The sequence below is a fragment of the Centrocercus urophasianus genome, unplaced genomic scaffold (assembly GCF_019232065.1).
Source record: "Centrocercus urophasianus isolate 14NV4802_14NV808 unplaced genomic scaffold, USGS_Curo_1.0 seq_11, whole genome shotgun sequence".
NCBI lineage: Eukaryota > Metazoa > Chordata > Aves > Galliformes > Phasianidae > Centrocercus > Centrocercus urophasianus.
In genome coordinates this window covers 62,906,693-62,919,485 of record NW_024884253.1, presented here as the reverse complement: position 1 = coordinate 62,919,485, position 12,793 = coordinate 62,906,693, and the positions used below count along the sequence as shown (strand labels likewise).

At 38.5% G+C, this 12,793-nt stretch overlaps 1 protein-coding gene across 3 annotated transcripts in view; it reads right to left on the bottom strand.

Moving 5' to 3' along the window:
* Positions 1 to 12,793, bottom strand: part of GALNT1 (polypeptide N-acetylgalactosaminyltransferase 1) — a 74,905-nt gene that overhangs the window by 49,139 nt on the left and 12,973 nt on the right. For 2 of the 3 annotated variants that reach the window (XM_042839629.1, XM_042839630.1), the window contains exon 2: positions 5,639 to 5,810. The gene's annotated coding sequence lies outside the window, so the exon portion shown is untranslated. The remainder of the gene's footprint in view (positions 1 to 5,638; positions 5,811 to 12,793) is intronic. The other variant, XM_042839631.1, reaches the window with a different exon arrangement.

The window sequence follows — 12,793 nt, the reverse complement described above, 5'->3', positions numbered from 1 at the left end:
TCATAATGGCAGACAAGGGTGTTAGTATACTCATCACTTGCAATTTGTTACAAAGACATGTAAACACCTCCATACATTCTAGATCCTCAGGCTTGTGACATGATGTAAGACAGCATGAAGTCTTCAAGCCAAAAGTAGCATCATTTGGCTTTCACTAACACCAAATGCACACAAGCACTGAAGAATTTCTAATAATCAAGAAGACACATACTCCAAAGCAACTTTTTAAATCATCTGCAAGTGCGAGATGAGCTATAAGCAGAACAAGTAAGCTGACAGGACACTTTTTAAAGTTAAAATTCCTGCCTAAAAAACAACAACAACAATATAAAATCACTATTGAGAACAATCTTCTTAAAGAAATCACATGCAAAAGATTAGATTACATGGCAGCAAAAACACCTGGAAGTTGTTCCATGTTCTCAATATTCATATATTCCATTTTCCTTTACAGTGTTTCTGCAGTCTGGAAAAATCAAAATTTATACCAAGATTTGTTTAGAATTCTACATGAAAGCATCAAGTTAAATTCACTTTTTACCAGCTGAGACTGAGCTAAACTGAATGCTATCCCCATCAGATCACTCTTTATACAGATGTGTCAAGTTCTCAATAGAATTTCCTGCAAGTGACCTTCTTCAGTCTGCACACGTGAGTTAAAAATACCAGGTAATGTTTGCTTCTGAAGTATTCCGTGGAAACGTGCAGAGATTCTTCTTGACACCAACGAAGAACGCAGAGTGGAATTTACATTATATTCTGCTACTAATATAGAAGTTACAAAGGAAGTAAAATAGAGGACCAACTTAGGTGTCAGTAAAGAAGAATCACAAATTCCAAGGGGAAATCTTTGACTAATCAGAAGTCAGAACTCTCTGTTACGCATTTTTAAAAGATGGTCAATGACCTAAGCAGCCTATGAACAATCAAGTGAACAAATGTTTCATAAGACGTTCTTGAAGTTATCCTCGTATGTGAGGAGAAGTTAAATCTTGTAAGCCAAGTCTCAAACGTTCTAAAATACCCAGCCCCCATATGGCTTCTGATTGTTTAGATATGTATCAAAAACAAAGCTAGAGTGGAATAAAATTGTTCATTAATTCTTCAAAAGCTTGTGAAGATTGCATAAAATCACATAAGCAAATAGCCATCACTAATGACGGATCACTAACAGCCAAGAACTTGGATAAAAGATAAGCAGTCAGCTGATCAGAACAAAAGATTATATATTTCTAGAAAGATAGGATGAAATGCAAAGAACAGAATTAACTGCCTTTATAGGATAACTCCAGTAACCTTTAACCTCCAAAGCTTCCTGTTCTAGATTAATAATTCATAAGGAGAATCAGAATAAATATAAAATATAATTGAAGAACATTCTTCCTCTACATGCATTATTTGTGGAAAATACTCAAAAACTTGTAAGTCTTCTAAAATAAAAGAAGATTTGAAAGCTATATAAGGAAAAATGCTGGGGTAACATTCTAGAGAAACCATCTGAGTTCTGCCTAGAATAACTGTAGAACTTGCTGACAAATCAAGTGCTTGCAGATATAAAGTTAAGAAGTACTGCAGAATTAGAACAGTTCTCCACCAAAAAAAACCAAAACAAAACAAAAAACCAACAAAGCAAAAGCAACACAAATCCTCTGAAGAAAATGTTTTAAAGATAAAAAAAAAAAAAAAGAAGTGTTTCTCTTTCTCTAGACAAGAAATCTGACCAGACGTGGCAAAAAGAAAAGCTAGAATTGTCCAATTTTATGATACATTCATGAAATCATTGCAGTGCTTCTCAAGAAGCCTGCCATCCCACTGATACAGACACATTGTGAATACAGATCCTACATAGAAACCAAATGGCTATATTTTTGCAGACAGGTCCACACAGCTGCCAAGCATATATTAGCACACACAAAGTCATTTCCACACCATACAGCTGTTCCCTCAGCAGGTAACTTCTGCTGACAGTAACTGTTTTGTACTTAAATAACAGGCACAGTATTGCATTGAAGTTAAGATGCTACTCATTTGCTCTTCCCTTTTTTTTTTTTTTTTAATAACTCTGTCTTCCCAGAGATTTCTAGCAACACACAGCATGTTATTCCTGAGGATTCAGTTCTTCATTTCCCCTGTCAAGCCAAGCAGAGGTACACATGGCATAGAAAGGCTAACAGTGACATTTTCTTCAAGAACTCATGAAATTGTCCAAGTTAAGTGTTTCTGAAGTAGACAATCTTTTTATTTTGGGGTCCTACTTTGAACAGTTCAACAAGAAGAAAAGAACTGTCAGATAAAAAGCAAAATAGGCAGACTGACAAGGCAGAGTTCTGGAAAACTTTAGAATTCAGAGTTATTTTTACCTTGGAGAGGGAAAGAAGAAACTGAAAAGAAGTGGCCCAAGCATTTTGCAATATACCCTGATACAGCAATGGACCCTGCCCACGACTAGAGTTCTGGATACTTTCTTCATCCCCACAGTATCTTGGTCTACTGCACACAGACTGATATTTCTAGAGGATCAGAACATAACCTCCATAACTCAGACTTCAGGCAAGCCAGAGACCTTTATTCGCTGAAGAACTTGCAAACCCGAACAGTACAAAGGAATTTATAGAAGTATCAGTACTGTCCATTTTCAACTGTTGTAAAGGCTAGTTTGAAGTTAGGGGATGTTTACACAACAGAATTCTACTCTCTCTCTCCTTTCCGCTGCATCTTCCCATATGACATTCAAGCAAGCAAACTGTCTTTATCCCTCAAGCAGGCAGCAGCTCTGAACGATTCTGCTTCCTGCAAGCAGACACTCTCTTTCCCTCACTGCTCTTTCAGCTACATCTCCTAGGCTGCTACCATACAAAAAAGGATGAAGTAGTGTCAGGACAAAAAAGCAGTCTTCTGTTGCTGCCACAATTCAGATTGTTTAACATGAGAAAGAGGGAGAAAGAAGAGAAGGAATGGAATTAAGACTCCACTCCTCTAAGAAATATACAGCTGCCCATACGATTAAAAAAACCCTAGCCATACAGTACTCACCTATCAAATGAACACGGCTTTTCTTAAGGGTTTATGTAAGCAATTATAAATCATACAATCATAGCAATGCTCAGGTTGGAAAAGACCTTAAAGATCGTCAAGTCCAACCACAACCTAACCATACTACCCTAACAACCCTCCACTAAATCATGTCCCTGAGCACCACATCCAGATGGTTTTTAAACACATCCAGGGATGGTGACTCAACCACCTCCCTGGGGAGCCTAAATGATGACTCTAGCTAACAATACTGCAACTGATCATTGGCATGTGCCTAGCTCACTGTAAGTTACCAGCAGGCATAACTTCTGTGGTCTCATTAAGTGCAAAGGAGAGAATCCTGATTGGGCCACATCATATGCTAGTCCTAATGCTAATAAATCAACCAAATTTTGCATTAGTAGTCCCTACAAACATGAATATGTGAAAAGCTCAATGCACAGACAAAAAAAGCCCAACAGAGCAGCCATGAAAGACTGAAAGAAGCTTGATGGCAAATACAGTACAGAGCTAGACAGCAGAGTCAAATCACTTTTAATTGCAGAATATAGAGACTACAGAGGAAAAAAAAAAATGGAACCAGGTAGGACAAGAAATTCAGTCTAGTAATCTCACTGTGAACAGCTTTGTCTTATCCCTCCTCTCCAGATACAGTAGATAACCTCAGTGAAAAAAAACAAGAAAATGTTCAGGCATCAAAACTTCAACTGCCAAAATTTTGAGACAAACTAAATGCTGGCCACAATGACATCTCCCACATCACTATTTTTAACCTCTTTATATTCATTAGAGTAGTATTTCCAAGCAAATAAGCAAAACAAGTAAAACATCCACTAGTTAAAATCAATTTGCTGAAACTTAAAACGACAAAATATTAACATTTAGACCAAGAGCATGTTGCATTTAAATCCAGTCAAGCGTGACAAAATGTGGGTTGTTTTCAGAAAGAACATCCAACACTTTGAGCACTTCTTTATAAAAAGATAACATTATCAATGAAGGAAAACATAACAAGCAAGAGGCCTACATCAAACATGGATATTATATTTAAAGCAGCTCTTGGGTAGCACTACTAAGACACCGCAACCACAACATTTGTAGAGGAAATTCCAGTTTAGTAGCCCAAGGGTTAAATAGGTCCACTGAGGAATGCAGCACAATACAATGAGGAATCTGAGGAATACAGTGGAACCATTTTGCAAATTCAGCTATAACTTAATTGGGGACTACAGTATTTGAGTAATGCAATTATTTCATACTTTAATTTGTAACTTAAATCCTAATTGTATAGTCTCCTTCAAAACTCTATGTTCCAATTTTTTTTGAAATTACTTTACAGTAACTTTTCTTAGAAATTTCTTCTTCCCTAAATAAACCAGAATATTTTCAAACAAGAAAGACTAGGGGTGCTTGAGAAGGCTGTATCAAGTGCTTATTGTGGTTAAAGATTCACCAACAAGCCAGCCTCCTGCTTTGAGAAAAAGTTATGCAACAATGCAACAACATCAACCAAGGAACTGATACACCAGAACAACAATCACGAACACTTCTGGATTGTCAAACAAATCAGTTCACCAATACTTAGCCAGACCAAAGTATGCAGAACAATCAAGTATTGTCCAACAGCATCTATTTCCACACAAATGTGTTACCTGACTAAAGTCACCACCAGAGACAGCAGCCACAGAGCAGCTGACTAGGCTACAGGGAAAGTAACAGCAGGGAAGCTTCTGCTAAAAACACCATAATAAAATCCAGAAATACAGCTGTAATCCACCTTTTTGTTGTTCTTGATGCTGTTTTCCTATTTTGAGTAGCTAACACTGCTTAGCAGTGGTAGGTATAAATTTTGAACAGATCTCACTCCCTCTCCTAAACTGTTTAAGACTTTCTTTTGAAGAAATGAATTTAAGATATTTAAGAATTTAAGATTTTTTTTGACCCACACCAAATTAAAACGTTATGAAGTTGTCTGGAGATTCCCTTAATCCTGAAACAAGCCCCTTCCCTCTTTGTCCCAAAAGACCTGAACTGCAAAGTTGTCCCAAATGAGTTCTCTGGACTACGTCTGTGAAAATCAACCCTATGAAAGTTGCCAAATTGCTTGTAGAAAAAAAAAAAAAAAAAAAAAAAATGGTTTAAGGAGAAACTGAATGTAGGAAAAAATAAATAAATAATAAAGCCAAACAGGCTTAGTTGCTGTTCACATATAGGTATGCTTCTGTTAGAAGCTATGGCCCAGAAGTTCTGTATTTGAAGACCGATCTGAATTCTTACTCACTGACCTAGATCCCTTGTCAAGATTTCACATGGATGAAGTAGAATTTAGGAGAACTGAAGATGCAGTGCTCTATTCACATGTAGAATTCTTCTCTACTAGAAGAGAACAATACTAACTGATAAACTAGTCTTGTGTAAATAGTTAAAGAAATTAATTGGTTTCAGACAACTGAACTGGTCCCCAAGGGACCTAAGCGAGTGGAACAATAAGAAATACTAATAGCAACTTAGCAGTACACGTGCAATCTCTTCACTCTATGATGCATCCAAAACGGACAAACGTCACCAAAGTGTCAAAAATTCCTGGATCCCAATTCATACTAACCTCCTCTGCAGGTTTACAGCCATCTGGATGGTCCACAAGCACTGGTGGTGAAATCCCACTGCACTGCAGTCAAGCGCTTGCGGTAGGAACCATAGAGTGGCAAAGAGATCTAGGTCATTCTGACATGAACACAGAACCACAGGTCTTCCATCCAAAAGGTCCTAAGGCTGTCCTAGAGAAGAACAGAAATTCAGATAAGTTCCAAATTCAATTCTGGCAGAGCATGAGCTAAAAGGGGAAGGTCACAGAAGCTTTCCAACTATTTAAGACTTCAAAATCTAAATTTTTGTACAAGGAAGGAAGAGCCAAAAGACTGCTGCTAAAAAGAGCCTGCGAGGAAAACAACATATGCAGGGTAGAGTGGAGAGGTGGAACAAGTCATCAACATTTTGTAGCCTTTCAGATGATATGATTTGAGTAGGAGGACTGCCTGTCCTCCTAAATAAGCAGTTATCTATTTTTGAGTTCTATACATGTCGCCCTCTATCCAATCATGAACACTTAGCACAGCAAACTGGGATTTGTTCTCAAAAAGGCTAGAACACAGCCTCTTCATGGCACACATTTACACGAGCAGCTCCCTAGCAGATCGCTCATTTGGGCTACATTTTTCCAGCTATACTGTAACTCAGAGATGTCGTTTTTCTTACACTCTTTCATCTCTCGCCCACAATTAAAACATTAGCATTCATAATGACAACTTGGGAAGAGAGAGGGAACATTATTAATCTACACAGCCCTGATCCTTACAAACTAATGTATTTTCAAATATCTCTTAGAACGCGACACCTGAAAAATGATGTCTGAGGCTTTCCAAGCGTTAGAATTTTAGCACCACTGAAAGAAAAAATTCCCTCCAATCTCCTCCTTCACTCAGCTAATGCAGCAATGTCTGAAGAAAATTCTAAGCGGTTTAAAAGTAAACAAAGCATCTCAACAGATGCAAGAAAGAAAATTTTCCAGTTTTTAATGCAAGTGTAACTCGCCTATGCTTAGGTAATAATTGCCATGTATTATGAGCTTATTTGTTGTATTATAGATGAACCTTCTAAGTTATTCAAGTTCGTTGTTCCATCTGTTTAAACTGATAGCTCTCTTGTATTGCCTATTCCAATGCAAAAACATATACAACAGAGAAGAGAATTAAGATGCTAGCACTACATTAACATGACAGTATGGATGAAATACTTGATAAGATAAGCTAAGATTGTCAATAAAAGATGTTTGACAACTGCTGAATCTAAAACATTATTCCTTCACCTGCTTCAATATGGGGATAATACTTCACTGTTTCCTTTTCTTTTTTTTCTTCTTATCAAAGCAGAAAAGACAAATGCTTCAACTCACAGTTTTTCTCCGAATTTGAGAATAAATTCCCAAAATATTGGTAACATACCTATTCTATCAGTCTGTATTTAAGTAAGTCTACATTCACAAAAGGTGCATGCAGTCTAAGTTTTACAAGAATGGCTGAGGATCTTCCATGACATTTTTTTTTAAAGTAAATTCAAAAAAAAAAAAAAAAAAAAAAAGGAAGTTTCAAAGGGCCAGAAGAATAAGGGCTCACAAGACGACCCAAGGCACACCCAGCAGGACACCCAAAGCCTGACTGCTGTCTTTCTGGAAGTATTAAGATACCATGACACGAGCTTAAAGCCTTTTCTTTGAGTTACAGAAATACTAATTCATTCAATCATTCTTTCCACACTTACTATCTTTCCCAAATCCCCAGAAAAATTAACTGTGCTTACAACTTTCTTGAAGTTCAATGGCCAAAACTGATCCAGCACCTCCCCATAAGCACAACAGCAGGAAGTTTTGCCCTACAGATTGCACCACATTCTGTTCAGACCAATAAACACACAACGCCTTGTCTTTATAAGCAAAGCTGCATCATGAATTCATAACCTACAGTTTGTCCTAGACTGGGGTGGATGATAGGCTGGAAGGAACTGCGTCAACAGTTCTCCCTCTTTTATGTTAATTTTTCCTAAACATGAAACATTTCACTTATTCTACTAATCACAGCCTATCCTTTCAAGCTATTTTTTTTTTTTAACTCAAGATTCTTTGGTATTGCCATCTCAACTTTAAATGCACCCGCATTTATTCTCCAATGCCAGTTGTCCTGAAATTTCATTATCCAGTTCATGAACATGAACAATAACTGAAACAACTCCTGAAAGAAAGCCCACAGAATATCCTCTCCCTTCTGAAAATGAACCACTGAAAAACAACACTAGCTTCTGCTAACCTAATGATTTCACACACTTCTTAAAATAGCTTTTTTTTTTTTTTTTTCTATAAAAAACATCTAGGCTACATTTCCTCAGCTTGCTCTGTCAGAGTATTACATGTGGCTTTCTCTAGTCCACAAGCTTCCTGTTGCAGATGCAGTTAGGTTGGTTTGATTGTGTCTCTGAGCTTCACAATAAAGCTTTGAAATTTGCTTCCCTAAATTGCGCGAAAAGAAGACTGTCTTACCTGCAATGTAAAGAGAAATCAAGCTGAATCTGCACTGTGCCTTTTTAATTCCTTGATGTAAAATCTAAGTAATTGGGAAGCATTGATGATCAGTACACACCACTGCTGTAGAGAGGAAGTGGGTTAGGCATCATGGACACCAGAAAATGCAGGTAATGCATCCAGCACCACAGTGGTTAGGACTACTTATATTAGGGTACCAGATACATACGTAGCAGCATTACATGGTACGGAACACCGATAACTCAAACTAACGTTTTGCTTCAAACCCTGCATGCAAGTACTATACAGACTTAAAATGAAGTTCTTTGAGTATTTTTAGCATTTGGATAAAAAAACAGCAACCAAGCAGCTTCTGCTTGTAAGAAATTCCCACATTACATTCAAGTATTTAAGAGAAGCAACCAATGACACACACAAAAACAGAGCATACAACACATGCACCATGGCTTTATTCTATAATTCTCCGTGGCTATACTTAATGTAGCATGAGAAATTATCGTTTCCACTAAAAAAGGTTCATTTGATAGATTTAAACATTCTTCTTGCACATAATTTTTCAAAAAATGATTCACTGGCATCATTTACATTATAATCAGCAAATAACAAATACACCTCTTGAAAACATACATGTAAAGTACATGCTGCTATCATACTATTTACGTCCCCAGAACTTGGAATAAATTGTCAAGGAAGCAGTCACTTCAATCAGGCTGACACCTGAAGCGATGCCTTGGCTTTCCTTGGCTGTCATCAGTAGGCTGTTCACCAACAAAGCAGTCATTCTGGCAAGCACAGCCTTGCAAATAGCACAGCAACGCCCTCCTCTCACAGGCCCTCTGTCTTCTGTTGTTTGAGGACACTGCCTCAAGCAACTTGAGCCAGCCCACGGTTTTTTTCTTTAAGTAAATATTATTTTTTATAAGTCAACTGGAAAATACACTCCCATCCTCAATCAAAACTATAGCAACACTCATTTTCACTTTGCCGAGAGTACCAGCTTCTTGGAAAGCACAAGTAAAAAAAAAAAGCAAGACAATCTACTGTCCTCCGCAGCAAACTGTCTGCTATCATGCTCACTGTCATTACTAGCAAATCTCTCTGGATTTTAAGATATACTATTTTCATAGCTATAACAGTACTGACTCAGAATTGTGTAACTGAAAAGCTATCACAGCTGCTCTCCAAAAAGCCCAAGAAGAAACAAACTATGTTCACGACAGGAGCAGCACTACAGCTTGTGGGGTTGGTGGAAGATTTTCTTAACTTTCAGGACACAAAAGGCTAGCAAACCGATGAGCACAGACAGTTTATTTTGACAGCACTGATGCATACGAGCCTTAAGCGCAGCGCATCAGTGGCCCTGCAGCACGCTTACTCTCAGCGGGATCATGAACAAAGAGCCGTGTGTTGGCTGCGGGGAGCTGGCAGCTCCTGTGCACCTTCCCTTGCTCACCGGGAACACTGCCTGTGTTGTTCCACGTGCTGCAAATCCACCAGCAAATCCCGAGTCGTACGGGGGGACGTATGGACTTTGCAGGACGCAAAGGGCACCTCTACTCCCTCAGCTGACAAAGCATTCACTGGAGACGAACAGAAGAGCGAGGAAATACAATTTACAGTGGACCTGCTCTCCTTGTGCTCAGGTGGGACTAGCAGCAGACGGCTGACTGACATTTCAGACAACACACTTCTTGCAAACTGACTTTGGACCTCAACAGCAACTGCTTTGCCACAGGAATCACAAGAATCTCATGAGACAGGGTTTAAATTGCAGGTGGCACTGTGTGGAGTAAGGAACTGGACTCAATCATTATGAGCCCGTTCTAACCATATTCCACAGTTCTACAATATAAGCAAATGCCGAATTTACACAGTGCTTCTCAACATTTACAAAGGATCTCAATACCATATGTTCTCATGAAGAGTACTAAGCAGTACAGTCCCCAGTGTAAAACCACTGCTTCACACATCTAATTGTCTGCATGCATGCTGAGAAATCATTCCTCCCAGCACTCTGACATAAAAGACAAGTCTACTTTCTTAACCTTAATTGCGAGAGAAATATTAATATTAAAGAGTACTCATTCTAAACCACGTTATTTATGACTATACACATAGCTACGAAAGGCTGTTTATATATTTACTAACTTAGGAACCAAATCTAAATACAGAAGGACTCATAAGAGAATACTTCCTATTTCACTTTAAAGATATAATTAGAAGTTGTGAAAAGGAAAACAGTGTTCTTGTCCAGGGTTTCATGGTGCTCTATATTATCACACATTGGAATGTCAGTCCCTGAGGATGTCATGGAAATATTAGTCATCTGTTCAAGAGGTGAACAAGCAGATTGTTACTCCAAGGTCCAAAACAGCACAACCGCTTATTAGGACTTTAACTCAAGGAACAGTATGTTTACAGAACACAGAAGTAAATCTTGAGAAAAAAAAAAAAAAAATCATCTGTGAAAAATTTCTGTGCACAGAGCATAGAAATAGGGCAGACTCCTCCTTACAAAAAGGTCCAGGACATGGACCCAGTTCTCTGAGAAGTTTAGTGTTTCAGTGAAAGAAGTCATGAGGAAGGAAACGTATGGGAGTGGAGAAGGAACGGTTTTCTGCCTTCCACCAGACTTTAAAAATTCCACTAAGACCGTCTGTCAGTGTCAACAGCAGCAGTCTACGTGCCCTAAAACAACAAACTGCTTAAGTGAGCATATGTCTTCATACACACAAACACCAACCCTCCCACAGAAACTCCAGTTTCAAATATCTTCATCTGTCTCCCAGCAAAGTTCTCCCGCATGCAATACTATCAGAAATTTGGCTGAGCCAACAAATGAATATCACTTCCCATTTGCAAAACAGGGAGATCACTTTAAAAGAAATAAATTCCTTCCGTTCTTCCACACACAAGCAGGCAGACAAACATTTACTGGCTTCAGGTGAGACAATGGTCCCTTTTTCAGGAAGTTCTGTTTACCACAAAGGAACTCAGGAAACATAATGTTATCATGCTTCAAAAACAATGGCTGCACTGAGTAACACTGATCAGAGCTTCTTGTCTGTCCATCTCTGCGCAGCCAGTAACAGGTAGCTGCAGCTGAACGCTGGGAGCTATTAACACTGTCATCACAAGGACAAGGAAACAGCAACAACAAACCCATGAAGTAGCCCTTCTAAAAAAAGCACTGCTGTTTCAATGCAGCCTTTGGCAGTGCTGCAATCCAGCACGCAGTTTCCCAAAATCGTGCTGCACATCTTTAAGTTCCTTCCTAGAAATAGTGCATTTCCCTCTGTTTGCTAATTGCTGAGCTAGCCAGCTGTTTGCAGTGCCTCTCATTTTTATATTTTTAATATGTGCACAAGCCCAAGAGATACTCCAGTAACCAGGAAGAAAAGTGTGCAGTTTACATACACATCGTGCTGAAAAATCAAGAAACAGGAACACTAAAAAGCTTAAGGAAAACAACAGTATGTTCCACTGTACTCAAACACTTCTCAGACCCTGCTACATCTAGACATAGGTTAAAGCCAATTTAACATAGAGATGAACTGTAGTCCAGAAACGTTTACAATCTATGTCACAACCAAAAGAGGGGAAAGAACAGCCAGGTAAAAGAAAGAGGAAAGACTGCTCATTTCAGCAGCAGCTTCTTCAGTTTCACAATCTGCCATTGCTACTGAATTACATTTAAACAAGGCTGTTGCTTGGTAATTCTCCCCTATTTTCTCCAATTCTTTGTTTTCCAGTTATTCCAATTTCCACGGTGATTTAAATGCCCTTTGGTGGCTGCTATGGACCAGAAACACTGTGAATTACATCACAACAGCAAGAGGGAAGGATTACTGATCTGTTTGTTACCTGGTAGACTGCTTCAGATTCTGAGAAACTTTCACTGCTAGCAGCTTCACCTAGCAGTTTCACTTCACAATCATTTGCATTTTCCATAACTGGAAAGACATCAGTTGTATAAACACTTGCTTCACCAACACACTGGGCTTGTTCAAGGCTAAGGAATATTTTTTGTTTGAACATTCTGGTGAATGGATGCAATCAGAACAACCCACATAGAAGCTTGTCCTGGAGTACAGCAAAAGCTAGGTTGCAATGTGAAAACATGCAGGATGTCTAAGTTTCAAATCCGCCCTCAAAACTGAGGTCACTCAAGATAAAATAACCAAAGTTCTGAGACTAGGTTAGGTACTAGGCACTAGGCTAGGTACATGCTATTTCATACGGGAAGATGAGACAGAACGAAAGATGACTTGCAGAAAAAATACACCTGAACATTTGATAGCAGGTATGTTATACCATAGAACACCTCAGCAAGCGCACAAATTAAAGACAACACTTCTTATAAATATAGCTAAATAAGAAACAATGTAAATATGAATGCTCTATGTCTGTTCACTGTAGTGTTCTTTAGAAAGATGGGGAAATCTTTGGATGTATTGTCTTAAACCACTTAGTCCAAAATGCTTAGGATGACATCAAGAAAAGCAAGCAGGACATACCCCAAAATTTCGAGTGCCTCATGGTGCACCAAAACAACGCCTTCCAACTCAGTGGCATTTCAGTTCAACCGTGACAAAAGAAGATACACAAACCACTTCTTAACACAGGCTCACATGGAAACGATCAACTAACCTTTCGGACACATCAGAA